Source organism: Eriocheir sinensis, unplaced genomic scaffold (genome assembly GCF_024679095.1).
Source record: "Eriocheir sinensis breed Jianghai 21 unplaced genomic scaffold, ASM2467909v1 Scaffold195, whole genome shotgun sequence".
Lineage (NCBI taxonomy): Eukaryota > Metazoa > Arthropoda > Malacostraca > Decapoda > Varunidae > Eriocheir > Eriocheir sinensis.
Window position 1 is genome coordinate 505,001 of NW_026111350.1, and position 27,404 is coordinate 532,404.

Genomic DNA, 27,404 nt, shown 5'->3' on the forward strand with positions numbered 1-27,404 from the left:
TCCTCGCCACACGCATGAACAGACTGTACTGTGTCATCCAACAAGCCTCCAAACACCTGTACCTTGGTCTTGGCCCAGGAGACCTGGAGTCCCAAGGGCTTCGCCGCCTCGTGCAGTGCCTCGAGAGCCATCACCAAGACCTCCAGCGACTCCGCCAGGATTACTGCATCATCGGCAAAAACAAGGACCCTGGTATTGCCAATGGATGCTCCGCAGGTCCACAACTCTGCCCAGTACCCAGTCCATACAAGTGTTGAAAAGCGCTGGGGCAAGGTCACAGCCCTGCCTCACTCCCGCATTCACGGGAAAGAGGCTGGACAAGCCCCCCCCCCCCCCACACACACACTTCACAGCACTCTCTGTCCCAGAATACAGGCCAGTCAGCAAACCAATAGTCCTCGCAGGAATCCCACGGAGTCGCAGAAGATCCCAGAGTGCCTCACGATCGATGCACTGAATCAAACGCCTTCCTGAGATCGACACAGGCTGCAAGCATCCCCTGTCGAAACTCACCTCGGCGCTCCACCACTCGTAAACCTTCTATCAGTCGATCAATCTCATTCAATCATTCAGTCAGTCAGTCAACCAGTTTGTCTGTCAGGCAATCGGTCAGTCTGTCAGACAGTCAATCCATCAATCATTCAGTCAGTCAGTTAACCAGCTATATAGTCAGTCAGTATATCATGCGGTCAGGCAGTCAGTCAGTTAGTCAGTCAGTCAATTAGTCAACCAGTCAGTCAGTCAGTTAATCAAGCAGTCAGTGAGTCAGTCATTAGAGGAAACAAGAACAGTTTTGTGGTGAGGAAGGCGCTTGAAAAATAGTGTCTGTTGAATGCAGCACTTATATTTACCGGGATGATGTCAGCAAGGAGAGTCAATTAACAGTTTAACTGGAGCACACGAGTTTAGCAACTAGACGAATACAAATGAATAATAGATAAATTTACACATCATAGATAGACAACTATAATATAAGGGAAGTACAATGTTCCAAGTACGACAATTTCGTATCGCTGGCGAGTCACACGGGCGTGAAGTTGCCAGCTCGGTACAGTCAGCCTGTTATATTTGCCGATCTCCCACCCAAAACCTGTCTCTGGCGCCCAATAACGAGACTCAGATATAGTTATCACTAAAACCGTTGATTCCTGATGTGTTTTGGCAATGGTTAAGCGTCGAAAACCGGTACATGCACGAGGGCGAGATGATGAAGGCAAGCTATCCCAGCATCGCTTCCAGATTGTCGTACTCGGAGCATTACATTTACCAGCTTCTCCCGCATAAATATCACCAGGAAACATGAATAATAAACCATTTCAACAATAACTACAAATAAATATCGTTATTGTGACCCAGGAAACAGTTTTGGGGATGGAAATTGGGAAACATGAGAAACTGAGTACGACAATCTGGCAACGTTGTACAATAATCCCAGCCATCAGCTGTTCAGTGTTTGTTTACCTCGCGCGGGGAGAGAGATCCTCGGTGCGGCCTTATGCCCCCGGCCCTGGTAGCGGGGCGTGTAGGCGTTGACATGTAAGCCCCGGTCGTCTACCCTCCGTGCCCTATGGGGGTCCGTGGACGGGGCAGGTAGTTTGGGTTAACCCGTCCGCTGCGGTTGGCACGGGTTTGGATTTCACTGTTAGCCTAGTATCATATATATAGTTTTCATGTTTCGGATCAGGACGCTAGTATTCTCCAAGGTGAACTCAACAGATTATATGACTGGGCGGATAAATGGCAGATGGAGTTCAATGTAGGGAAGTGCAGTATTCTGAGTGTAGGTAGGAACAACCCCTCACATAACTATTGCTTAAATGACAACTCTCATAAGTAGGTCTGGGTGCGAGAGGGATTTAGGGGTCTTAGTGAGCTCTGATCTCCGTCCAAGGGCACAATGCATTCAAGCTAGAAATCGAGCTAATAGGGTACTGGGATTTATTTCAAGGAGCGTAAGCAACAGAAGCCCCGAAGTCTTCCTCAAACTATATTTAGCATTAGTTAGACCTCATCTTGACTATGCGGTTCAGTTCTGGTCACCCTACTATAGAATGGATATCAAAATGTTAGAATCGGTGCAGAGGAGGATGACTAAGATGATTCAGGGGTTGAGAAACTTGCCATACGAGGAAAGACTCAAACAGTTAAACTTGCATTCTCTAGAAAGGCGAAGGGTGCGTGGAGACATGATCGAGGTTTATAAATGGATGAAGGGCTTTAATAAGGGAGACATTCATAAGGTTTTGTTGGTAAGAGAACCGGGTAGGACACGAAGTAACGGGTTTAAACTGGATAAATTCAGATTCAACAGGGACATAGGCAAAAATTGGTTTACTAATAGGGTGGTGGATGAGTGCAATAGGCTTAGCAGTCATGTGGTGAGTGCCAATACAATTGTCACATTCAAAAATAGACTAGATAAATTCATGGACAGCGATATTAGGTGGGGTTAGATACACGGGAGCTTAGGGTCAAAGGAGCTGCCTCGTACAGGCCTACCGGCCTCTTGCAGACTCCTGCGTTCTTATGTTCTTATGTTCTTATGTCTTTCTCTGTCTCTGTGGTGGATAGTGGAGTGTTTCCCATGTGGTATTGGTGTGCTGGATATCCTCTCCCAAGGTGTAGGACTACATTTTCTTCATTGAATTGTAGCAGCCACTTTTTGTTCCACTCCTGTAGCTTGATGAGGTCTTCTGCTAGGAAATGCACATTCAAGGGGACAAAAATACTTTTCCCATTTCATTTCAACAGAGTAAATTTTAATGCAAGTGGAATTTTTCCATGTTGAGAATATGCTAACAGCTCCTCATTTTCATTTTCCATTTCCATCTTGCAGCACTCACGGTCAACGGCACTGCCCATACACTCAGTCCACCCTGGCGGGGACCTCACCAATGACCTCCATGAAAACAGGGTCCCAGACAAGCCAGTTGGTCTGAAGGGTGAGTGTTTCCCTCAGTGTTGTGATTTACATCCTCTGTCCCCTTCAAATTGTCCCTCCTACCTCCTACCTCCTTATCCATCACTTACATTCTTAATTCCCAACAAACAGTATAAACCTAATATATGTGTTGTGTATAGAATTTAGGATAACTTACAGGTACAATACATTTGTATAATTTTGTTTTCATGGTACAAAATATTCATGTTTGGAAGCCATGATAAAACCTACATAGTGATCATGATGGTGGAGTCACTGTGTTATCTGCAGTGTCTTGTGGTCCATTACAGCCGTGGCGCTGACTGACCACATCAGGGTGTGCTGGCAGCCCCCCGCACAGCACAATGTGCTGCTGTGCAGCTACACCATTGCCTGGGACCAAGGCGTGGCGGACATCTACTCCAAGATCGTGGACAGCAAGCAGCACGGTTACATCATTGATAAGCTGGGTGTGTAAGATGATCATTTGTGACTAATTCTCCATTTTCTGGCCAAGTAGTATGCAGACCTGCAGTGTGATTCTCCACAAGACAGGGATTTTGAATTAGCCACTTCTACATTTGTGTTGAGCCAAGAGAAGGTAAAGATTTTGTTAGCCTGTCAAATGCGATTGGCATGGATTTGCCCTCACTGTTAGTCTGGTAACCTTTCTCTGCCTCTCTGGTGGACAGTGGAGTGTTTCCCATGTGGTATTGGTGTGCTGGATATCCCCTCCCAAGGTGCAGGACTTTACATTTTTCTTCACTGAATTTTAGTAGAAACATTTTGATCCATTTCTATAGCTTGGTGAGGTCTTCTGGTAGGAAATCCACAGTCAATGGGTTAAATGATATCATAGTTAACCATTTATTGAGTCTGGAGTTAACATTACATTCACCCCTCCAAAAAAAATGATGATGGAGTCCATAACAAGTTTTCATTTAAGCAAAGTAAAGTGAAGGTAGAGATCTTGCTAAGTAGATCATAGTTAAACATTTATTGAGTCTGTTAACATTTCACACACACACACACACACACACACACACACACACACACACACACACAAACACACACAGAAAAGTATTTACACACCATCATAAAGTTAGCTCTCCATATTGTGAAGACCCTGGACCATGAGAGCAATTATTGAGGGAAAGGAGGTGGTATTCTGAGTTGCCATTTTCAGACTCATCATCGTTCAGGCTCATTCCTCTGTCTGCCCTGAACTCTCAGATATTTCCTGGGTGGTCATAATGTTAGTCAGGTTATTCATTGGTTATCCGTGGCCTGTTATCTGTCTTTCTACCTGTTGTCTGTTAGTCTATCTCATTTGTTATCTGTTCTGCCCAGTTTAACCCCTTGACTGCGGATTTCCTAGCAGCAGACCTCGCCAAGCTACAGGAATGGAACAAAAAGTGTCCGTGGCTACAGTTCAGTGAAGAAAAGTGTAGTCCTGCACCTTGGGAGGGGATATCCAGCACACCAATACCACATGGGAAACACTCCACTATCCACCACAGACAGAGAGAGAAAGACCTGGGACTATGTTACCAGGCTACCAGTGAAGGCAAAATCCGTGCCAATCGCAGTGGACGGGTTAAGGGTCGTGAAAAAATGTTTTTATTGTTACGATTATGTCCATAACAAGTTCTCCATCTCCTCAGAACCCAACATGGAGTTTGTGATAAGCCTGCGAGCCTTCAACAACGTGGGTGACGGGCAACCGGTGTACCAGCAAGTCCGCACCCAGCCAGAGGAGGAGGAGGTGGTGGCACCCACGCTGGACCCGGCGGTGTGGGTGAAGGCCGTGGTGCTGACGCCCTTCACCGTGGTGCTGCAGTGGGCGGACACCATGCTGAGCCAGAACCAGGTGATTTATTTATTTATTTTTTTTTTTTATTATTATTTTTTTTTCAAGGGAGGCAACTCAAGGTAAAGAAATTAAACAACAATTAAAAGGCCACTAGATGCCGTTCCAAACACAAGCATGAAGAATGGGAGGTCAAAAGAGGTCAGTTTTGGGTAGTGTTGCTGGGCTGCTTCAGGGAGGGCAGTCATCAGCTGGAAAATATATGTTTTATCTCATGTTCTTTGTGCACTGTGTCACGACTTGCCACTTGCATCAACACAGCAGCGGAAAAGTTAGTCATTTGTCAAGGAACTTATTCACCACTTACACATTCTTGTTTCCCTGCACACACTCCTTATTCGCCTCATATCCACCTCTCCACATCCTTATTCGTAACTTGCATCCTTCTCCTCCTACAAACAGCCCCTCATTCACCTCATATCTTCCTCTCTATATCCTTATCCATTACTTACTCATACTCGTCCCAGCAAACTCCCTTATTCACCTCACGTCCACCTCACACATCCTTATCCATAACTCATGCATCCTCTTTTCCTGCAAACAGTCCCTTATACACCTCATATCCTCCCTCATACATCCTTATCCTTCACTTACACATCCTCTTTTCCTGCAAGCACTCCCTCACACCCTTCCTATCCTCCTGTCATTCATGTCTCATTTCACAAGCCAGTCCTTCATCCAGTGACCTTTCTTATGTTTTCCTCCGTCCTTGTACCTGACTCCTGTTAATACTGACCTTTGACTCCTGCAGTACAACAGCTGCACCACCTTCTCGTCCTCATCCTCCAGCCGCTACGTCAACGCCACGGATGTGACCTGCCTCATTGACAGCCTCAAGCCATCAACAGTGTGTGAGTTTGCTGTGAAGACCATCAGGGTGAGACCACAGTGCTGGAAGCCTTCGTTCTTCTTTCAGTAAATATTCACTCAGTCCTGCAACACTTCTCAAGGAAATCCTGCACAGCTGAATCCTTGCTGTGATGAGGCACAGAGAAATTATGACTCATAGGGTGAGCTATTATTAGTGTTTGATTTTTTCATTGACCTTTTGCAAATACTTAAGAATGAACCTTACATAATGGTATTAGAAACAGCACAGCAGGGTTGGCAATGATTTAATCAAATTGATTTAATCAAATGATTAAATCATTGATTTTATTTGTATTTTTCTGAGTAAAAGTATTCCATAGGTTAAATGATGTGCTCCAAAGATGATAAAGTAAAACAACCTATTCATGTGCAATGATTCATTTATTCTCTTCAAAGTATAAAAAAAAAGATTCCTACATTATTATATCCTCCTGCGCTAATGTTGCCAACTTGACATGTTTTTTACTAGGTAAAAAATCAGCCTCCTTTAGTCTTTACTAACTTGGCTGGCAATGTATCATAATAGCAACCAAGGTTTGCAACCAAACTGTAACAGAATAGAAGTAGATATTCTTCTGTATGGTAATAATATAATATTCTGTCATGAAAATGACAACTTCAGGCAACTCTATCTGTCCTAAACCTGCTCCTGTACCAACTACAAACAATTACTGAACAAGTATGTATCTGGATCCTTGACTGTGCTCAGACTTACAGGCCTAAACTTAAACTTAAAGTAACCTATGGAAACTTTTGAATCACTCACCAGGATATATATATATATATATATATATATATATATATATATATATATATATATATATATATATATATATATATATATATATATATATATATATATATATATATATATATATATATAAAATGCATGATGGGGGAACTTTGAAGTTTTGGTGTGCCAAAATCACACTTTTTCCCACACACTTGTCCCCATCAGGTTTGGTGTGAGTCCCCCTATAGCCTGGTGGCCCGGCCGTCCTGGCCCTCCCTGGCCAGCCATCCACCACCACCTTCACCCGGCAGCCGTCCACCACCACCTTCACCCGGCAGCCGCTGCAGCGGAACAATGGGAGGATCACAGGTGAGCTGATGGGTTACCAGGATGGCATCTTCAAATTATAAAAATAAAAAAGAGTCAGTGTGCCAAACCACAGTGATGCACTAGACTACATAGTTAAGGGAACACACCTTCACTGACGTGGAAAAGACCTGGATATATAGTAAATAAACAGTGACTTAGGTCATGGTGGTGGGCAGCGTGGGCCAGGCAGGAAGCAAGAACCATACATCTTGTCAGCCACTATAAATACAATTTGCCTGAGCCACTACTGGGCTGGGGTCATCCAAGAGGCCCCTCCAAAGAGCCTACTGGAGCTATGGGCAGCACTTAACCCAGTAGCTGCAGGGATCATGTTTCTGAAAGGCCACTCTAAGCACTGCCTTGGGCCGACCATCAGGACCCACCGGGAAGAAGCCTACCGGCGCAATAGGCCGCGACGTAAAAAAGAGAGAGAGAGAGAGAGAAAATCATCACTCAGGCAAACCATTTTATAATATATATTAATGCATTTGTGATCAGTTTATGCATCATCTATTTAGGCCCGTCGCTGCTACACGGTAAAGCCACAAATTTTGCCTGTCACTGGTACACGGTTAAAAAAAGATTATTGAGGGAGTAATTTTGTTTGTTCCAGGCTACGCGATATTCCTCACCACGGACCAAACTGTCAGTGACTGGGTGACGGGGGAAGTGACGGGGGACTGGCTCACCCTCACCGTCCATGGACTGACGGCTTCAAGGAAGTATTTGCACAAGATGCACTCTCACAATGTCAAAGGTTTTGGTCCATTCTCCTCCGTGGAAAGCTTCACGACTTCCAGGTAAGGAAGTGTTAGTTTTAGGGAGCCGTCATTGCTGTGGTGCATCAGTCACTGTTCTCCCAGTTATGCACATGTTGTGTCCCACCACACTGTCCCTCATCATGGAGCACTCCCTCCCTGAGGCTGACTTGAGGCCCATTACCTGCATGCTCTGTGAATGCCACCTCTGGCTCTGTGGACATGTGGGTAAACCCTGCTTGCCAGGTTGTTTATGTAAGACACAATCCTTAGTAAAGAGTGTGCCCAGAAAGTTGGGTTAGAGCAGGTTGATGGATCCTGCTGGGAGGTACATGGTATGGGGAAGGTGCCTGCATGGGGACCTGCACAGAGTAACCCCCAAGAATGGTGTCATAGTTTGGGTGAGGCAGGCTTGCAGAGGCCCACATTTATTGACTGATTGATTAAGCCAATGTTAAAATATTATACATCTGCTCCTGTGTTCCAGCTGTTGACAAGAGCATCGGTGAGCCCCTGGCTGGTGTGTGGAGCGAGAGGCCTGATTGTGCTGGTGATCGCTGGCGTGGCAGGAGCCATGACCAGCTGGGGGCCTTCTTGGCCACCACACTGTACTGCCGCGGGTCAAGGCGGAGCCCAGGCCAAGCATTGTGTAAGGTGGCAGGACAGTTTCTTGTTGGTGTGTTTCATCCCATGACTCATTTCAGCAATCCTTGACACTGACTGCAGGAACTTTTTATTCACTTTGTAATATGGAGAACAAGGCTGCAGGGCATAGTCCACAAAGACTTAAGTTTGCCAAGATTAGAGAAAGAAAAAAAAAGGTAAACTTGTTCATAGGAAATGTTCAAGATGGACTTTCATTTTGTGCTATACATAGTTGCAGGGTAACAAGTGACCTCTGTTTGTGATATCTGTGTCTCTTGGTGGAGCAGCTAACACGTGTTTCTAACTTGTGATTGCTTGCAGTGTGCTGGCTGGGAGCTATTTCTTTAAATGAATTCAAATATGCTTTGTTGAACTCAAACCTCATGCCTTTAACATCCATCCTGTTTTGAAGATTGCATGTGCCCTTCCATCTCCCTCTGGACAGCCCTGCGAGGTACAGCAGCAGCACTCAGTAGTATTTAGCAGCTAGTAAGATGCATCACTTCCTTGCAGTGTTGGCGGCAGCTGCAGTGAGAGCAACAAGCCTGGCGTCCAGCCTCCAGACCTGTGGATCCATCACGGCCACTTGGAGCTGAAGAACTTTGACAAGGGTGAGCGCAGCAACTCCCCCAACCACACCTCCATCATCCAGCACACAGGTGGGTGTCTTTGTCAGTCATTGAACAGTGTGCAGCTCATGGGAGTCCTGTCATTTGTGTGGTATTTTTTGTAATATTTGGTTGCTGGTGTTTTGTTGCCAGTCACTGCTGCGTTGTAGTGTGCCAGTGACGCCACACACAACCTTACACAACCCACAGACACACCAGTATGAGAGTCATCACACATTACAGAGTTTCCATCTATCTCTATCCAGACACTCCCTCCGTGCCTGCTCAAAGTTTCTCAAAGATCTTTCCCCCCTCTCCCTAACGTACTCTTGCACCCTATCCCTCCATTTCACTGGAGGTCGTCCTCTAGCATTCCCTCCCTCTATCTCACTCACATACATCCTTCTGGTCATCTTACTCTCCTTCATTCGCTCCATGTGGCCAAACCACTTTAAAGTCTGTCGCTTCACTTCTTCCACCACTCCACACTTCTTCCCTTCACCCCCGTGACACATTCCAAAACGTTCGTACACACTTTCATTACTCATTCCATCCATTCTACTCACACCACAAGCACTTCTCAAATAACTCATTTCCACTGCCTGCACTCTAGACCTCTGACTTTCATTGCAGGCCCTCATTTCACTTGCATATGTGAGGGTTGGTACTATTATTGTATTTCTCAAATCCCTCTTTACCTCCATGCTCACACTTCTGCCATTCATGATTTGTCTCAAAGACCCTACCACCCTTCTTCCTTGCAATGCCCTTTCTCTTGTCACTCTCTCTGCACCACCATGCTTACACATAACTGATCCAAGAGCCGCGGGTCACTCTTCTCAAATGCTCTGAAACCCAGTTCCAGGTTGACCCTGGGCTCATAGAGTCTATACTGTTCTGCACTGTGTCTCAGGACATGGGTGGTGTCCAAAAAAAAATCTGTATTATATTCAATATCCAGGTTTACCAAGTGTCATTGCTTGATAAGTCAAGACAAATATTTTGTAGACTATGCGTGCCTTGATATGTAACCAATGCAAGTCTATAAGTGCAGGTGTTATTCTCTCACGGGGGGGCAGACCCTTTATTAGCCTTGCCTTAATGGGCAGATGGTAGCCTGCCGTTCTCACCACCTGATTGATCTGTTCTTTGAATGATAGAGTGCAGTCAAGTATCACACCTAAATCTTTGACTGACTTTTTTACAGTCCTAGTGTCATCTTTTATCCGAAGAGTGGAAACATCTAGCCTCCTGAGACCCTTGTTCTTCCCCACAATCAAACATTCAGTTTTATCCTCATTCAGCTTCAGTTGCTTAGAATTCATCCATTTCCCGACATCATCCATAATTCTGCTCAGCTTATCTTCAGTGTTTTCCACGTCACTCAGCGACAAATAGAACTGTGTATCATCAGCATACAGTTTAAAGTCAACTTCATGCCTTCTTAGCAAATGTGAAAGACCAATAGTATAAACACAGAATAAAATTGGACCCAGTACACTTCTCTCGGGGACTACTCTTTGCAAAAGTTTATGAGTGGAGAACGATTTACCTATTTGCACACAGTAAGTTCTGTTCTCAAGGTAACTCCTCAGATAATCCAGCGCGCCACCCTCAAATCCAATATTCTTGCAATCCCGAAGCAATAGACTGTGCTTCACCGTGTCAAACGCAGCACTCAAGTCTAACAAAATCAGAACACCACACTTCCCTTCATCCATAAGCACAAGCAAGTTGTTTACCACCAAACAGAGAGTAGTTTCAGTTGAGTAAAGCCTCTTGTAGGCAGATTCATTATCCGGTAAAGCCTGCACCACTAGCAAATGCTCCATTAGCTGATTTAAGATCACATTTTCAAGTATCTTAGATAGAAACGTCAAGTTGGATACTGGTCTAAAGGAACTAAACACTGTGGGTCCAGTTTACCTTTAACGATAGGTTTCACGATCGCCGCTTTCTCACTCTCAGGGAAAGTCTTGTTTTCAATACTAGTGTTAACCATCACAGTCATAATATTTAATAAATCACTAAAGTTTCCACTCTTAATGATGTCACTTATCGGCAAGGAATCACCATCACAGTACGTCAGGTTCACCTGTGTATGATAGTTTTCACCACAGCCACATCCACTTGTTGAAAGCTTGTTAACTTAATTTCAGGGACTGGAGTTTCCAAAGCGGGTCCACAGTAACCGTCGGCTTTGAAGTTCCGGATAGCTTCCTCACTTTCCTTATTAAAAAGTCAACAAACATGTTAGCCTAGCTAACTAATTTCCTAACCTAACCTAAACTAGCTAAACTAACCTAATCTAACCAAACTAACCTAACCAAACTAACTTAACCTAATCTTTATATATCGCTGTCAGCATTATAAATACTTTTTGGAGTGTATATATGGGGTTAAAATTAATCTAAATAAGAAGCTCCTTCTGGTGAGAAGGGTAAGGCCTCTCACACTTGCGGGCGAGACCGTGTCCGCGCTTATAATGCGTACGCGAGCCTTCCCGCGTATCCATTCAGACGGCGCGGGTGAAAACTGGCCGCCACCCGCATGGAGGTGGAAGGAGGCAGGAGAAAGACAGGAAAATGTAATGAAAGCCAGGGAAGGCACGGCCATCTGGAGGAAAGGAGAGACAAAAATACAGCTGGAGGAGGAAGGGAGATAAAGGAATAAAATTGATAAAATGAAAGACCAAAAATTAAGATAGCTGGCAGAGTAAAAAGAGAAAATGGGATAAAGGAGAGAAGGGAGCGGGAAGATGAGGAAGTAAACACAAGGGAGAAGAGCATCAAAATTCTTCCTACAAATAAAGTTAAAAATAAAAGTGAAACAGGAAAATGAACGCCGACTACGAAACTTTCCAACTTGCTATCAAGGCATAACACACAGGTCAGGTTAGATTAGTTAATATTTAGTGTTTTAGGTTGTTAGGTAAGGGCAGGCTATTTATTTGTATATTTTTGTTTGGTCCATAGTGCTGGTGGGCTTTCATGATGGGGCCTGTTGGCTGGCCCCAGCCTGTTAGTGGTGCTGGCAAGTGTTTTATAGTGGTGCCATCTTGCCTGGCCCATACTGTCCCCCTGGAGGAGCTCCACTTGATCCTCTTGGGAGAGTGTCCCCATAGTCTGGGTTGACAGGCGGGCACCAGGACAGCATGCGGGTAGTCTTGTGCAATGACTGAACAGTGTCAGCTTGTAGGGGGGGAGGGAACTTGATCCCAGGTCATCCAGCACACTGTGCCCACACACTCTCCACCCAGCCACCGCCTCCCAGACTGAATTTGGTACAGCCATGCCTTGGTGTACGAGCTTAATTCCTTCCGGAATTTGACTCTTAAATCAAAACAAACGCAGACTGTTCTGCTGAAAACCCAAAGATCACACCCTGGAGCACAAACGTGAGCAGGCCTGAGCATGCAGGTGCCGCCTCTGTGAGCGTACAATGTGGACTGAGACCCCGCTCCCATTGTTTTCCGCTCTGGTCCTGCGGTGAACAAAGGGAACGTGTCCTCCACTCGTACAAACAGGATGCTCCTAAACCAGGTCACCACTCCTAAAGCAAGCCATTGTTTGTGATCTTTTTTTGCTAGTAAATCAAAACACTTATGTGTAGGGCACTTGAAAACCAAGGTGTTACTGTACTTACAGACAAACCTTGGGTATTGAACAGTCTTTTTGAACAAATTGGATCACAAACATAATGAACAATGCTCCAGTTTTCTCTCTCGGCCTGGGTTCAGGAACAAGCTAAACGGTAACAGCCTCAGGAATCTGTGAACGCCCACATTTGTGCTTTTTATCTTTTGGTTCTGTCAGTAAGCCGCTGTGACTTCTCTCTCTTTATTTTTACTCCTTCTTCCTATCCCTTACTTCTCTCCTCTTTCCTCCCTTGCTGCACATCACTTTATACTCTAGCTCATCCCTATACAGTCCAAACCCCTTATGCAAGAGTTAACCAGCATCTTCATTCTTTCATCCTTGTGTTGTCCAAACCCCTTATGCAAGAGTTAACCAGGATCTTTATTCTTTCATCCTTGTGCTGGTGAATTCCTGAACATCTTTCCTTGGCCTCTTTCACAAGGAGAGTACCAGGACACCTCTCCTCCCGAGATTGATATTTCTTTTGGCCTCTCTTTTGTTGGAGCAGCGTCTAGCGGGCTTGTTGTTGTTGTTTTTGTCCCTTGCTGTAAAAAAGATGAAAGCAGTTTGCCAGTGGCAGTGTTTCTGAGGCTATGACAAGCCAGACATTGGCATGAGGATTTGGCCAAGAAAATCCCAGACACTGGTAGAGAAGCCTTCATTTGGGGTCAGGCTTGTATCACATTGTGTGTCATGGGAAAGTTGGCTTCACTTTACAAACAGTTCACTTTAAGAACAACATTTAGGAGCCAATTGGGTAAAGGTTCCACTGAAGTATTTCTTTTCTGCCCACTTCACACTCTGTGGTGTTTTCTTCTTAAGTTCATATGAGTGTTTGTTTTGAGGCCTCATTGAGTTGTGCCAATGAACAATAACCATAGCACTGCACGGCTTCCTGTACATCAGGTGACCGGGGTGGGGTGGGGGGTGACAGTGAGAGAAGAGGAGATGAGGAGGAAAAGAGAGCAGCATGGAAGAGAGGAACGATTAAGAGAATAAAAATAAAAGTAAAATAATGACGGAAAAATGGAAGAAAAATTAATAGGAAAAAAGAAAGGGAATAAGAGAGAGAGAGAGAGAGAGAGAGAGACCAACTTTCTATACAACAAAGTGAGGTCATTCCTTGTTGATTTATACCATAGGGTGCTGGCCATCATGTGTTGAAAGATATCCTGAATTTAACCTAACTTAACAAAACCCAGTCACTATATAGGTCTTGACTCAGAAAACTCATCTATGCTTCCTTACTAATGAGACTTTCTATAAAACAAAGTGGGATCATTCTTTGTTGATTTATACCATAAGGTGCTGGCTATCATGTGTTTGAAGATACCCTGAATTTAACCTAACATAATTTAACAAAACCCAATCGCTACGCATCTTGACTCAGAAAACTCATCTATGCTTCCTTACTAATGAGACTTTCTACACAACAAAGTGGGGTTATTCCTGGTGGCAGTTTAACCCTTCTCCTCAACCATGGACTAAAAATACCACTCCTAAATACCTGACTGATCTCCTTCTTTGGCCCAACCATAAATTACCTTACCTTACCTTACCTTACCTTACCTTACCTTACCATACCCTACCTTACCTTACCTTACCTTGCCCTACCTTACCCTACTTCTAATTTTATATTGATTTACATTACAGGAATTAGTAGTGATGTTAGTAAATTTGCAGATGATACCAAGATCGGTAGAGTAATTGAGTCGGATCAGGACGCTAGTATTCTCCAAGGTGAACTTAACAGATTATATGACTGGGCGGATAAATGGCAGATGGAGTTCAATGTAGGGAAGTGCAGTATTCTGAGTGTAGGTAGGAACAACCCCTCACACAACTATTGCTTAAATGACACTCTCATAAGTAGGTCTGGGTGCGAGAGGGATTTAGGGGTCTTAGTGAGCTCTGATCTCCGTCCAAGGGCACAATGCATTCAAGCTAGAAATCGAGCTAATAGGGTACTGGGATTTATTTCAAGGAGCGTAAGCAACAGAAGCCCCGAAGTCTTCCTCAAACTATATTTAGCATTAGTTAGACCTCATCTTGACTATGCGGTTCAGTTCTGGTCACCCTACTATAGAATGGATATCAAAATGTTAGAATCAGTGCAGAGGAGGATGACTAAGATGATTCAGGGGTTGAGAAACTTGGCATACGAGGAAAGACTCAAACAGTTAAACTTGCATTCTCTAGAAAGGCGAAGGGTGCGTGGAGACATGATCGAGGTTTATAAATGGATGAAGGGCTTTAATAAGGGAGACATTCATAAGGTTTTGTTGGTAAGAGAACTGGGTAGGACACGAAGTAACGAGTTTAAACTGGATAAATTCAGATTCAACAGGGACATAGGCAAAAATTGGTTTACTAACAGGGTGGTGGATAAGTGGAATAGGCTTAGCAGTCATGTGGTGAGTGCCAATACAATTGTCACATTCAAAAATAGACTAGATAAATTCATGGACAGCGATATTAGGTGGGGTTAGATACACGGGAGCTTAGGGTCAAAGGAGCTGCCTCGTACAGGCCTACCGGCCTCTTGCAGACTCCTGCGTTCTTATGTTCTTATGTTCTTATTATCTAACTTTGCCTTGCCACACCTTAACTTTCCTTAGTTTTTCCATACCTTACCTTACCTGACCTGACCCTGCCTTGCTTTACCTTACCTTACCCTACCTTACCTTACCTTACCTTACCCTACTTCTAATTTTATATTGGTGTACATTATCTAACTTTGCCTTACCACACCTTAACTTTCCTTAGTTTTTCCATACCTTACCTTACCTGACCTGACCCTGCCTTGCTTTACCTTACCTTACCTTACCTTGCCCTACCTTACCTTACCTTACCTTACCTTACCTTACCCTACCTTACCTTACCTTACCTTACCTTGCCCTACCTTACCTTACCTTACCTTACCCTACCTTACCTTACCTTACCTTACCTTACCTTACCTTACCTTACCATACCTTACCTTACCTTACCTTGCCCTACCTTACCTTACCTTACCTTACCCTACCTTACCTTACCCTACCCTACCTTACCTTACCTTACCTTACCTTGCCCTACCTTACCTTACCTTACCTTACCCTACTTCTAATTTTATATTGGTGTACATTATCTAACTTTGCCTTGCCACACCTTAACTTTCCTTAGTTTTTCCATACCTTACCTTACCTGACCTGACCCTGCCTTGCTTTACCTTACCTTACCCTACCTTACCTTACCTTACCTTACCTTACCTTACCCTACCTTACCTTACCCTACCTTACCTTACCTTACCTTACCTTACCTTACCTTGCCCTACCTTACCTTACCTTACCTTACCCTACCTTACCTTACCTTACCTTACCTTGCCCTACCTTACCTTACCCTACCTTACCTTACCTTACCTTGCCCTACCTTACCTTACCTTACCTTACCCTACTTCTAATTTTATATTGGTTTACATTATCTAACTTTGCCTTACCACACCTTAACTTTCCTTAGTTTTTCCATACCTTACCTGACCTGACCTGACCCTGCCTTGCTTTACCTTACCTTACCTTACCCTACCTTGCCTTACCTTGCCCTACCTTACCTTACCTTACCCTACCTTACCTTACCTTACCTTGCCCTACCTTACCTTACCTTACCTTACCTTACCCTACCTTACCTTACCTTGCCCTACCTTACCTTACCTTACCTTACCCTACCTTACCTTACCTTACCTTACCTTGCCCTACCTTACCTTACCTTACCTTACCTTGCCCTACCTTACCCTACTTCTAATTTTATATTGGTTTACATTATCTAACTTTGCCTTACCACACCTTAACTTTCCTTAGTTTTTCCATACCCTACCTTACCTGACCTGACCCTGCCTTGCTTTACCTTACCTTACCTTACCTTACCCTACCTTGCCCTACCTTACCTTACCTTACCTTACCCTACCTTACCCTACCTTACCTTACCTTACCTTACCTTACCTTACCTTACCTTGCCCTACCTTACCTTACCCTACCTTACCTTACCTTACCTTACCTTGCCCTACCTTACCTTACCTTACCTTACCCTACCTTACCTTACCTTACCCTACCTTACCCTACCTTACCCTACCTTACCTTACCTTACCTTGCCCTACCTTACCTTACCTTACCTTACCCTACTTCTAATTTTATATTGGTGTACATTATCTAACTTTGCCTTACCACACCTTAACTTTCCTTAGTTTTTCCATACCTTACCTTACCTGACCTGACCCTGCCTTGCTTTGCCTTACCTTACCTTACCATACCTTACCTTACCTTACCTTTACCCACCTTACCTACCTTTACCTTACCCTACCTTTCCTTACCCTACCTTACCTTACCCACCCCACCTTACCTTACCTTTACCCTACCTTTACCTTACCTTACCTTACCATACCTTACCTTACCTTACCTTGCCCTACCTTACCTTACCTTACCTTACCCTGCTTCTAATTTCATATTGGTTTACATTATCTAACTTTGCCTTACCACACCTTAACTTTCCTTAGTTTTTCCATACCTTACCTTACCTGACCTGACCCTGCCTTGCTTTACCTTACCTTACCTTACCTTACCTTACCCTACCTTACCTTACTTTACCTTGCCCTACCTTACCTTACCTTACCTTACCTTACCCTACCTTACCTTACCCTACCTTACCTTACCTTACCTTACCCTACCTTACCTTACCTTACCTTACCCTACCTCACCTTACCTTACCTTGCCCTGCCTTACCTTACCCTACCTTACCTTACCTCGCCCTACCTTACCTTACCTTACCTTACCCTACCTTACCCTACCTTACCTTACCTTGCCCTACCTTACCTTACCTTACCCTACCTTACCTTACCTCGCCCTACCTTACCTTACCTTACCCTACCTTACCTTACCTTGCCCTACCTTACCTTACCTTACCTTACCCTACTTCTAATTTTATATTGGTTTACATTATCTAACTTTGCCTTACCACACCTTAACTTTCCTTAGTTTTTCCATACCTTACCTTACCTGACCTGACCCTGCCATGCCTTACCTTACCTTACCTTACCTTACCTTACCTTACCTTACCTTGCCCTACCTTACCCTACCTTACCCTACCTTACCTTACCCTACCTTACCTTACCTTACCTTACCTTACCCTACCTTACCTTACCTTACCTTACCCTACTTCTAATTTTATATTGGTTTACATTATCTAACTTTGCCTTACCACACCTTAACTTTCCTTAGTTTTTCCATACCTTACCTTACCTGACCTGACCCTGCCTTGCTTTACCTTACCTTACCTTACCTTACCTTACCTTACCTTACCCTACCTTACCTTACCTTACCTTACCTTACCTTACCTTACCTTACCCTACTTCTAATTTTATATTGGTTTACATTATCTAACTTTGCCTTACCACACCTTAACTTTCCTTAGTTTTTCCATACCTTACCTTACCTGACCTGACCCTGCCTTGCTTTACCTTACCTTACCCTACCTTACCCTACCTTACCTTACCTGACCTGACCCTGCCTTGCTTTACCTTACCTTACCCTACCTTACCTTGCCCTACCTTACCTTACCTTACCCTACCTTACCTTACCTTACCTTACCTTACCCTACTTCTAATTTTATATTGGTTTACATTATCTAACTTTGCCTTACCACACCTTAACTTTCCTTAGTTTTTCCATACCTTACCTGACCTGACCTGACCCTGCCTTGCTTTACCTTACCTTACCCTACCTTACCTTACCTTACCTTACCTTACCTTACCTTACCTTACCCTACTTCTAATTTTATATTGGTTTACATTATCTAACTTTGCCTTACCACACCTTAACTTTCCTTAGTTTTTCCATACCTTACCTGACCTGACCTGACCCTGCCTTTTTTACCTTACTCCACCTTTCCTTACCCACCTTTTACCTTACCTTTACCCTACCTTACCTTACCTTACCTTGCCACCTTACCCTTACCTTACCTTTTCTACCTTACCTTACCTTACCCACTCCACCTTACCCTACCTTACCTTACCTTACCTTACCCCTACCTTACCTACCCTACCTTACCTTACCTTGCCCTACCTTACCTTACCCTACTTCTAATTTTATATTGGTTTACATTATCTAACTTTGCCTTGCCACACCTTAACTTTCCTTAGTTTTTCCATACCTTACCTTACCTGACCTGACCCTGCCTTGCTTTACCTTACCTTACCTTACCTTACCTTACCTTTACCATACCTACCTTACCTACCTTACCTTTCCTTACCTTACCCTTACCTTACCCTTACCTTACCCTACCTTACCATTCCCTACCTTACCTTACCTTACCTTACCTTACCTTACCTTACCTTACCCTGCTTCTAATTTTATATTGGTTTACATTATCTAACTTTGCCTTACCACACCTTAACTTTCCTTAGTTTTTCCATACCTTACCTTACCTGACCTGACCCTGCCTTGCTTTACCTTACCTTACCTTACCTTACCTTACCTTACCCTACCTTACCTTACCTTGCCCTACCTTACCTTACCTTACCTTACCCTACCTTACCCTACCTTACCTTACCTTGCCCTACCTTACCTTACCTTACCCTACTTCTAATTTTATATTGGTGTACATTATCTAACTTTGCCTTACCACACCTTAACTTTCCTTAGTTTTTCCATACCTTACCTTACCTTACCTGACCTTTCCTTGCTTTACCTTACCTTACCTTACCTTGCCCTACCTTACCTTACCTTACCTTACCTTACCTTACCCTACCTTACCTTACCTTACCTTACCCTACTTCTAATTTTATATTGGTTTACATTATCTAACTTTGCCTTACCACACCTTAACTTTCCTTAGTTTTTCCATACCTTACCTTACCTGACCTGACCCTGCCTTGCTTTGCCTTACCTTACCTTACCTTACCTTACCTTACCTTACCTTACCTTACCATACCTTCCTGTATGTCACATTACCTTACTTTCCCTTACCCTACCCTGCAATACCATACCATACCTTACCTTACCTCACCTAAATCAACCCTTCCTTACCTTACTCTACCTTATCAAGCATTCTCAACCTCCATTCCTTACCTTAACTAACCTTACCTTACCTTACCTTACCGTACCCTACCCTGCAATACCATACCATACCTTACCTTACCTCACCTAAATCAACCCTTCCTCACCTTACTCTACCTTATCAAGCATTCTCAACCTCCATTCCTTACCTTAACTAACCTTACCTTGCCTTACCTTACCTTACCTTACCTTACCTCCTGAAGTTGATCTCCCCTGTGGCCATAAATAAGAAGTATGAGTGTAGCAATCTGTTTATGAAGGTGATTTTTTTTAAGTAAGGGCAAGTTCTGTACAAACCCAGAGCACCAAAACTCTCTCAGTAAGGGGCCAGGGACTATCTGGAGCACTCTGGGTAAGCACAGCAGTGTCCTGGACAGCAGCAGCCGGCCACTCCACCTGCAGGGAAAGGTGTGGCCTGTGGGTAATAGTCACCACTGGAGTACCTGTGTGCTGGGGGAGTACTCCAAGATGGCACGTCACTTTCTTCACAGCCAACACTGACAGCCTACGTCTCATTCCTCCACTCTTATATCATGCTTGCATCAGTGGTTATGACAACTTTAAATATACAGGCTTAAACTCTAATGGCTCTGTGTTTCCGGCAGCTGAAGATCAACAACAAGGAGATGACGGCGCTAGACCAGATGCTTGGGGCACTCCTGGAGGCTCTGCAGGACAAGGCCAAGGAAACAAAGAGTGGCCAGGCTCTGGGACCGAGGCACAGAGAGCCAAGACGGCCGAGGGTTTATCAAGACTGACAACAACGTGACGGTCAAAGTGTTAGAGGTAAGAATCTTACGTGATGAAACATTGTGGAAGCCTTGCCAGAGTATACGGTCCCACAACATGTCCTGTAGCTTCTGAATGAGTGCCTTCAAGCTCTGGTGCTGCTTCCCTTCCTTTGTTATGAGTGTTTCCATACTTACTGCTCAAGATCTTCAACACAAGCTCATCCCGGTGGCCTCCAACTCTCTAATTCAAGAGTTGTAGTGTATCTAATTCTTCCATTTCTTGAACAACTTGATTTCTGGTATTCTAGCACTTAAGTACTGTTACTAAAAGACCTCTTGAACTATTAAAGTTGATACCCTCTTGGCATCTCCTAGTCTGAAAACTCACAGTCCTTTCTTCCTTCCCACGAGTTAAACTTCTTCAGAATGGGAGTGCCAAAAGTCTTCCAGTCTCCCCTGTGGTACATTATCTCCTCCCAGTCTTCATCACAGTCCTTTCTTCCTTCCCATGAGTTAAACTTCTTCAGAATGGGAGTGCCAAAAGTCTTCCAGTCTCCCCTGTGGTACATTCTCTCCTCCCAGTCTTCATCACAGTCCTTTCCTCCTTCCCATGAGTTAAACTTCTTCAGAATGGGAGTGCCAAAAGTCTTCCAGTCTCCCCTGTGGTACATTACCTCCTCCCAGTCTTCATCACAGTCCTTTCCTCCTTCCCATGAGTTAAACTTCTTCAGAATGGGAGTGCCAAAAGTCTTCCAGTCTCCCCTGTGGTACATTCTCTCCTCCCAGTCTTCATCACAGTCCTTTCCTCCTTCCCATGAGTTAAACTTCTTCAGAATGGGAGTGCCAAAAGTCTTCCAGTCTCCCCTGTGGTACATTATCTCCTCCCAGTCTTCATCACAGTCCTTTCTTCCTTCCCATGACTTAAACTTCTTCAGAATGGGAGTGCCAAAAGTCTTCCAGTCTCCCCTGTGGTACATTATCTCCTCCCAGTCTTCATCACAGTCCTTTCCTCCTTCCCATGAGTTAAACTTCTTCAGAATGGGAGTGCCAAAAGTCTTCCAGTCTCCCCTGTGGTACATTCCCTCCTCCCAGTCTTCATCACAGTCCTTTCCTCCTTCCCATGAGTTAAACTTCTTCAGAATGGGAGTGCCAAAAGTCTTCCAGTCTCCCCTGTGGTACATTATCTCCTCCCAGTCTTCATCACAGTCCTTTCTTCCTTCCCATGAGTTAAACTTCTTCAGAATGGGAGTGCCAAAAGTCTTCCAGTCTCCCCTGTGGTACATTATCTCCTCCCAGTCTTCATGAGTGTCACCTTCTGTATAACGTCATGTTTTCCCACAGTACTCACCTCCTGCCATGAAGTGTCAAGGTGCTCGAGAAGGCATCAGTTTTCTTCCTTTTCCTCTTCTTCTTCTTCTTCCTTCCTCTTACTTCTTCCTTCTTCCTTCCTCTTACTTCTTCCTTCCTCTTCCTTCTTCCTTCTTCTGTCTGTTGTCACTTCCCAGGAACACCTTTGGCCAGGGTCTCGCTTCCGGGTACAAGCACAGGAAGTTTTTTCCTGATTTTTCCCTAGTTTTTTTTCATTTATTTCTTTTTTTTTATCATTTCTTCTTTTCTCTTCATGTTTTTTCTTCATTTTTTTCTGCTTTTGTCTTTTTTTCTTCATGTTTTCTTCTTCATTTTTTTTTCTGCTTTTGTCTTCTTTTTTTCTTCATGTTTTCTTCTTCATTTTTCTTCTTATTCTGCTTTTCCTTTCTATTTTTTCTTCTTACTATTATTCGTGGTCTTTTTTTATAGTTTTTGTTTCTTCTTCCTTTTCTTCTTCCTTCCTCCTTTTCTTCTTTTTCCAGGAACAACTTTGGCTACACTTGGAAAAGACTGTCACTCCCTACACTTGAACATCCCTAACGCTAAGTAACCCCTCAAGCCTCTCTCCTTCCCACCCCAGCAGCCAGATGGCCCCAGTGGTCTCATTACTGCTGCAAAAGACTCTACTTACACATTCACATCCACAATGACTTAAGTAGTGCCTGAAATCATCCTTTTTTTTTTCTACAGTGCTTAAGTACTCCTAAAATCCCTCTTCCCCTTCCTGCCTCTTACCTTTCTCTTCTCTTCCCATCCCTTTCCTTTCCCATCCCTTCCCTTCCCTTCCCTTCCCTTCCCTTCCCTTCCCTTCCATATCCTTCCCTTCTCTTCCCATTCCCTTTCTGTTACCCTTCCCTTCCATTTCCTCTCCTTCCCTTCCCATCCTTTCCCTTCCCTTCCCTTCCATATCCTTCCCTTCTCTTCCCATTCCCTTTCTGTTACCCTTCCCTTCCATTTCCTCTCCTTCCCTTCCCATCCTTTCCCTTCCCTTCCCTTCCATATCCTTCCCTTCTCTTCCCATTCCCTTTCTGTTACCCTTCCCTTCCATTTCCTCTCCTTCCCTTCCCATCCTTTCCCTTCCCTTCCCTTCCATTTTCTTCCCTTCTCTTCCCATTCCCTTTCTGTTACCCTTCCCTTCCATTTCCTCTCCTTCCTTTCCCATCCTTTCCCTTCCCTTCCCTTCCCTTCCCTTCCCTTCCATATCCTTCCCTTCTCTTCCCATTCCCTTTCTGTTACCCTTCCCTTCCATTTCCTCTCCTTCCCTTCCCATCCTTTCCCTTCCCTTCCCTTCCCTTCCCTTCCCTTCCATATCCTTCCCTTCTCTTCCCATTCCCTTTCTGTTACCCTTCCCTTCCATTTCCTCTCCTTCCCTTCCCTTCCCTTCCCTTCCCTTCCCTTCCATATCCTTCCCTTCTCTTCCCATTCCCTTTCTGTTACCCTTCCCTTCCATTTCCTCTCCTTCCCTTCCCATCCTTTCACTTCCCTTCCCTTCCATTTTCTTCCCTTCTCTTCCCATTCCCTATGTGTTACCCTTCCCTTCCATTTCCTTTCCTTCCCTTCCCATCCTTTCCCTTCCCTTCCCTTCCATATCCTTCCCTTCTCTTCCCATTCCCTTTCTGTTACCCTTCCCTTCCATTTCCTCTCCTTCCCTTCCCATCCTTTCACTTCCCTTCCCTTCCATTTTCTTCCCTTCTCTTCCCATTCCCTATGTGTTACCCTTCCCTTCCATTTCCTTTCCTTTCCTTCCCTTCCCATCCTTTCACTTCCCTTCCCTTCGCTTCTCTTCCCTTTTCTGTCCCTTTCCTTTTCCTTCCCTTCCCTTCTTTTTCCATCCCCTCCTTTCCCTTTGATTTCCTTTCCTTTCCCATCATTTCCCTTCCCTTTCCTTACATTCTATTTTCTTTCCCTACCTTTCTCTTCCCATCACTTTCCCTCCCCTCCCTTCTGTTCCCTTCCCTTCGTTACCCTTCCTTTCCCTTACCCATCTTTTTCCCTTCTCTTCCCTTTCCTTTCCTTACATTCTATTTTCTTTCCCTACCTTTCTCTTCCCATCACTTCCCCTCCCCTCCCTTCTGTTCCCTTCCCTTCCTTACCCTTCCTTTCCCTTACCCATCCCTTACCCTTCCCAGCCCTTCCCTTCCCTTCCCTTCCCTTCCTTACCCCAGTACCCACAGTTACCTAACACCTCAGAGCAAAATAGTATTAACTCCATTTCCACATGCTATTTAGATCTCAATACATATTCATGGATAACCTAACACTGACTGGCCTGGAGGACTGGACTGTGATAGTAATGAATTTATTTAGGTCTCACAAGCTTGTACAAGTAATAGTGATTTAGTCCAGCAGTTACAAGGCTTAGTGGTAGTTAAAACAGTCCTGCCATATGTTTTTTAAGGGCTGGAAGCTTATTTGTTGCTTGTGTGTGAGAGGGAGTTGTCAATGTATTTCTAACAAGCCTATACAAGTAGTAGTGATTGTAGCCCAGCTATCACAAGGCTTAATGGTAGTTAAAACAGTCTTGCTATATGGATTTCAAGGGCTGAGAGGGAGCTTGTTCCTTGCTTGTGGTGTGAGAGAAAGGCTTGTCATTATATTATTTTTCAGGTTATTGACATAGGAGTGAGCTAGTTCAGTGAATACAAGGCTTGGAAATAGTTAATAGGTGTTGCCATAGGGTTTACAAGGGCTGGGAGCTTGTTCCTTGCTTGTGGTGAGAGAAAAAGAAGTCTAGTGAGTTGAGTAAAAAGTCAGATGTTTATAAGATATGTTAAATACATGAAATATGATATATATATATATATGAAATATAATAATATATATATATATATATATATATATATATATATATATATATATATATATATATATATATATATATATATATATATATATATATATATATATATATATATATATATATATATATATATATATATATATATATATATATATATATATATATATATATATATATATATATATATATATATATATATATATATATATATATATATATATATTAGGTCCAGAAGACCACCTATCAACCTATATATATATATATATATATATATATATATATATATATATATATATATATATATATATATATATATATATATATATATATATATTTTTTTCGTTGATTGCCTATTGCGCTGGCATCTTCGTGGAGCCTGATGGTCGGCCGTAATTCTTCCAGGTGGGGCCTGATGGTCGGCCCAGCCTGTTCTGGCGAGTGTTTATAGGCCATTGCATTGGCTCATGCTGCCCCCCGGAACTCGTTCTTGATTCGCTTGGACGGCTTCCTCTAGAGTCCGGATTGATGGGTGGTCTTTAGGACAGCATGTGGGTAGTTTTAAGCCACTCGGCGGTGACTGAAAAATCCGAGTGGTAGCGTGGGGATTCGAACCCGCGTTGTCCATCACGCGGTGAATGTGGGCCCAGTATGCTACCACCTACGCCACCGCATATATATATATATATATATATATATATATATATATATATATATATATATATATATATATATATATATATATATATATATATATAATATATATATATATATATATATATATATATATATATATATATATATATATATACGTATATATATATGTATATTTATATTTGTATATATATATATATATGTATATATATAATTGTTCAAGTGGCTAGCAGTAACAACTGAGCTCAGCTATGGCCGCAGCACATTGTTAGTCCAGTTGCGTGAGACATCTGGTGGCCACTTCATAAAATATCGCGTATAAGTGAAAAAAACCTGTAAAGTAAACATTTACTTGGATTTTCGACCCCGCGTTATTTAAGAAACGCGTAAACCAAAATCGCGTAAATCGAGATGTTTTCATCGGTATACCCAAAGTTGTGTTCCAGTGCTGTATGTTGGACCAGGAACATAACCCTCAAGCAGCCGTAAAACTTCATTTTTTGGCACTTGATCCAAACTTTGGAGTGAAGCACTGAATGAAACTGCATGTGTTCGCGCGTGAGTCATGCTACGACGCAACCGCGCGGGACATTTAAAAATGACTTCCGGGGGGGAGGGGATTTAATTTTATGAAAACAAACTTGACCACATGACAGTTTAAGATATCCTGGACACGCTGAGCGAAAAATGCGCATTTGTCAAATTTCAAATATATATTCGTTGAAAATTACCCCGTAGCCGGCCCCCTTACAGATGTTTCATAGGAAATTTTCTGATGCACCCTACTTTGAAATCCGTTTCTTTCTAAGTTGTCGCATTTGCCTGGAATTCCATGATTCCTGAAAAATTCCAACTTCTTACTGGTGCGACGTACAGAAAAAAATATTGAAGAAAAGTTGCTCATTTTATCACAATGGAGTCTGGGAAACATAGTTTGTAATCTTTGACAAGGAAATTTACTGCCTACAGAGAGCCAAATTTGTGGTGAAACTCCATAAATAATTTTGGTAATTTTTTGTATTTTTTTTCATTCTGAAATGAATTTTACTAAATAAAAGTTGTAAAAAACCATCCGTATAACTCAACTGCGAAATCAGATTATGATTTAGACTCATCATTTGGCTGAAATTCCATGATTCCCGAAATATTCCAAGTTTTTACTGGTGCAACATACAGGAAAATGTATTGAAGAAAAGTTGCTCATTTTATCGTGATGGAGTCTGAAAAATAAAGTTTATAATCTTTGACCTGGAGATTTACTGCCTACAGAGCCAAAGTTGCAGTGAAACGCAATTTTTTTTTGTAGTTATTCATACTGGAATGAATCTCATTGAATAAAAGTTGCAGAAAATCATCCATATAACTCAACTGTGAAATCAGATTATGATTGTGACTGACCATTTGGCTGGAATTCCATTAATCTAAAAAAGTTACAACCTCCGCATCCCACTCCTCTGAACACTCCTGTGAACAAGATATTAGTTCATCTAGAACATGAGGTAAATCATTGGAGGTGTCAAGACTACGCTCACCACGCACACGATGAGCAGAAACTAAAGGAAGACCGCCGAAACAGGACGGCTGAGGGAACATAATCGCTCTGCAGATGTCATGATGCGTAGGCAGGAACTGTAGGGTATTTTTAGGAGGGAGTCGTCTAAGGGGCAAAAGAGGTGCCAGTTAGTCACTTAGCATCGACATATACATAGTTACGCACGCCGTTCAGTTTGGAGAGAGCTTCTCGTTTTCCAGCGCTGGCGGGGGGCTTCGTGATGCAGTGGTTAGCACATTCGGCTCACAACCGAGAGAGCCCGGGTTAGATTCCTGGGAGGAGTGAAAAAATTTGGGCGGCTTTTCCGATACCCTACGCCAGGTATTAATCGGAGGTTGTGTCCATCTCCTGGGATCTGTTCCGTTCTCCTATAATTCCTTCCCCTTCTGTCTTTCTCCGGCATATGACCACAGATGTTGCACCGACCAAACAAAACTTTCCAACTTTCTTTCCAGATTTTGGTGCGTATTTAACCCGGCAGTGTTGGCGGACCCGTTTTTGGGCTCCCGCGAGTCAGTACGCTGAAACGACAGACCCCATTTGGGGCTCAGCTCAAAACGCCTAATTTGAGCTAATTGTAGGCGGTGGTAGCACCATGCATGCATTGTGGTGGGTGATTGATCTTGAGGTGGGCTCATTTGTCATAGGTGGTGCTGTAAGGTCATGGCAGACTGAATTAGCTATCCACACAGTAATCACTTGACAAATTCTCTAAAGTAGACAACAAGCGACTCTCGGCTAGATGCCACGCGTCACAAGACTTTATTTTGTAACAAACACCACCCAAAAAGAATAGAGTTTGAGTAAAAGTT

At 43.4% G+C, this 27,404-nt stretch overlaps 3 long non-coding RNA genes across 7 annotated transcripts in view; 2 read left to right on the plus strand and 1 right to left on the minus strand.

Moving 5' to 3' along the window:
• The first annotated feature begins 1,510 nt into the window (after window positions 1-1,510).
• Window positions 1,511-3,384, plus strand: LOC126990736 (uncharacterized). 2 transcript variants are annotated; one of them, XR_007744689.1, is made up of 3 exons: window positions 1,511-1,536; window positions 2,837-2,942; window positions 3,232-3,384. It is a non-coding gene; the product is annotated as an uncharacterized LOC126990736 (long non-coding RNA). The 2 variants fall into 2 exon arrangements; XR_007744690.1 differs by having other exon boundaries at window positions 1,516-1,590.
• A 3,240-nt stretch (window positions 3,385-6,624) lies between these two features.
• Window positions 6,625-27,404, plus strand: part of LOC126990732 (uncharacterized) — a 50,980-nt gene continuing 30,200 nt past the window's right edge. For all 4 annotated transcript variants that reach the window (XR_007744682.1, XR_007744683.1, XR_007744684.1 and 1 more), the window contains exons 1-5: window positions 6,625-6,762; window positions 7,376-7,562; window positions 8,008-8,169; window positions 8,679-8,824; window positions 20,096-20,276. This is a non-coding gene — a long non-coding RNA (uncharacterized LOC126990732). The remainder of the gene's footprint in view (window positions 6,763-7,375; window positions 7,563-8,007; window positions 8,170-8,678; window positions 8,825-20,095; window positions 20,277-27,404) is intronic.
• Window positions 13,383-19,088, minus strand: LOC126990738 (uncharacterized). The gene is made up of 5 exons (XR_007744694.1): window positions 18,945-19,088; window positions 17,756-17,893; window positions 16,985-17,064; window positions 16,045-16,084; window positions 13,383-15,075 (listed from the first exon to the last, which is right to left on the minus strand). It is a non-coding gene; the product is annotated as an uncharacterized LOC126990738 (long non-coding RNA).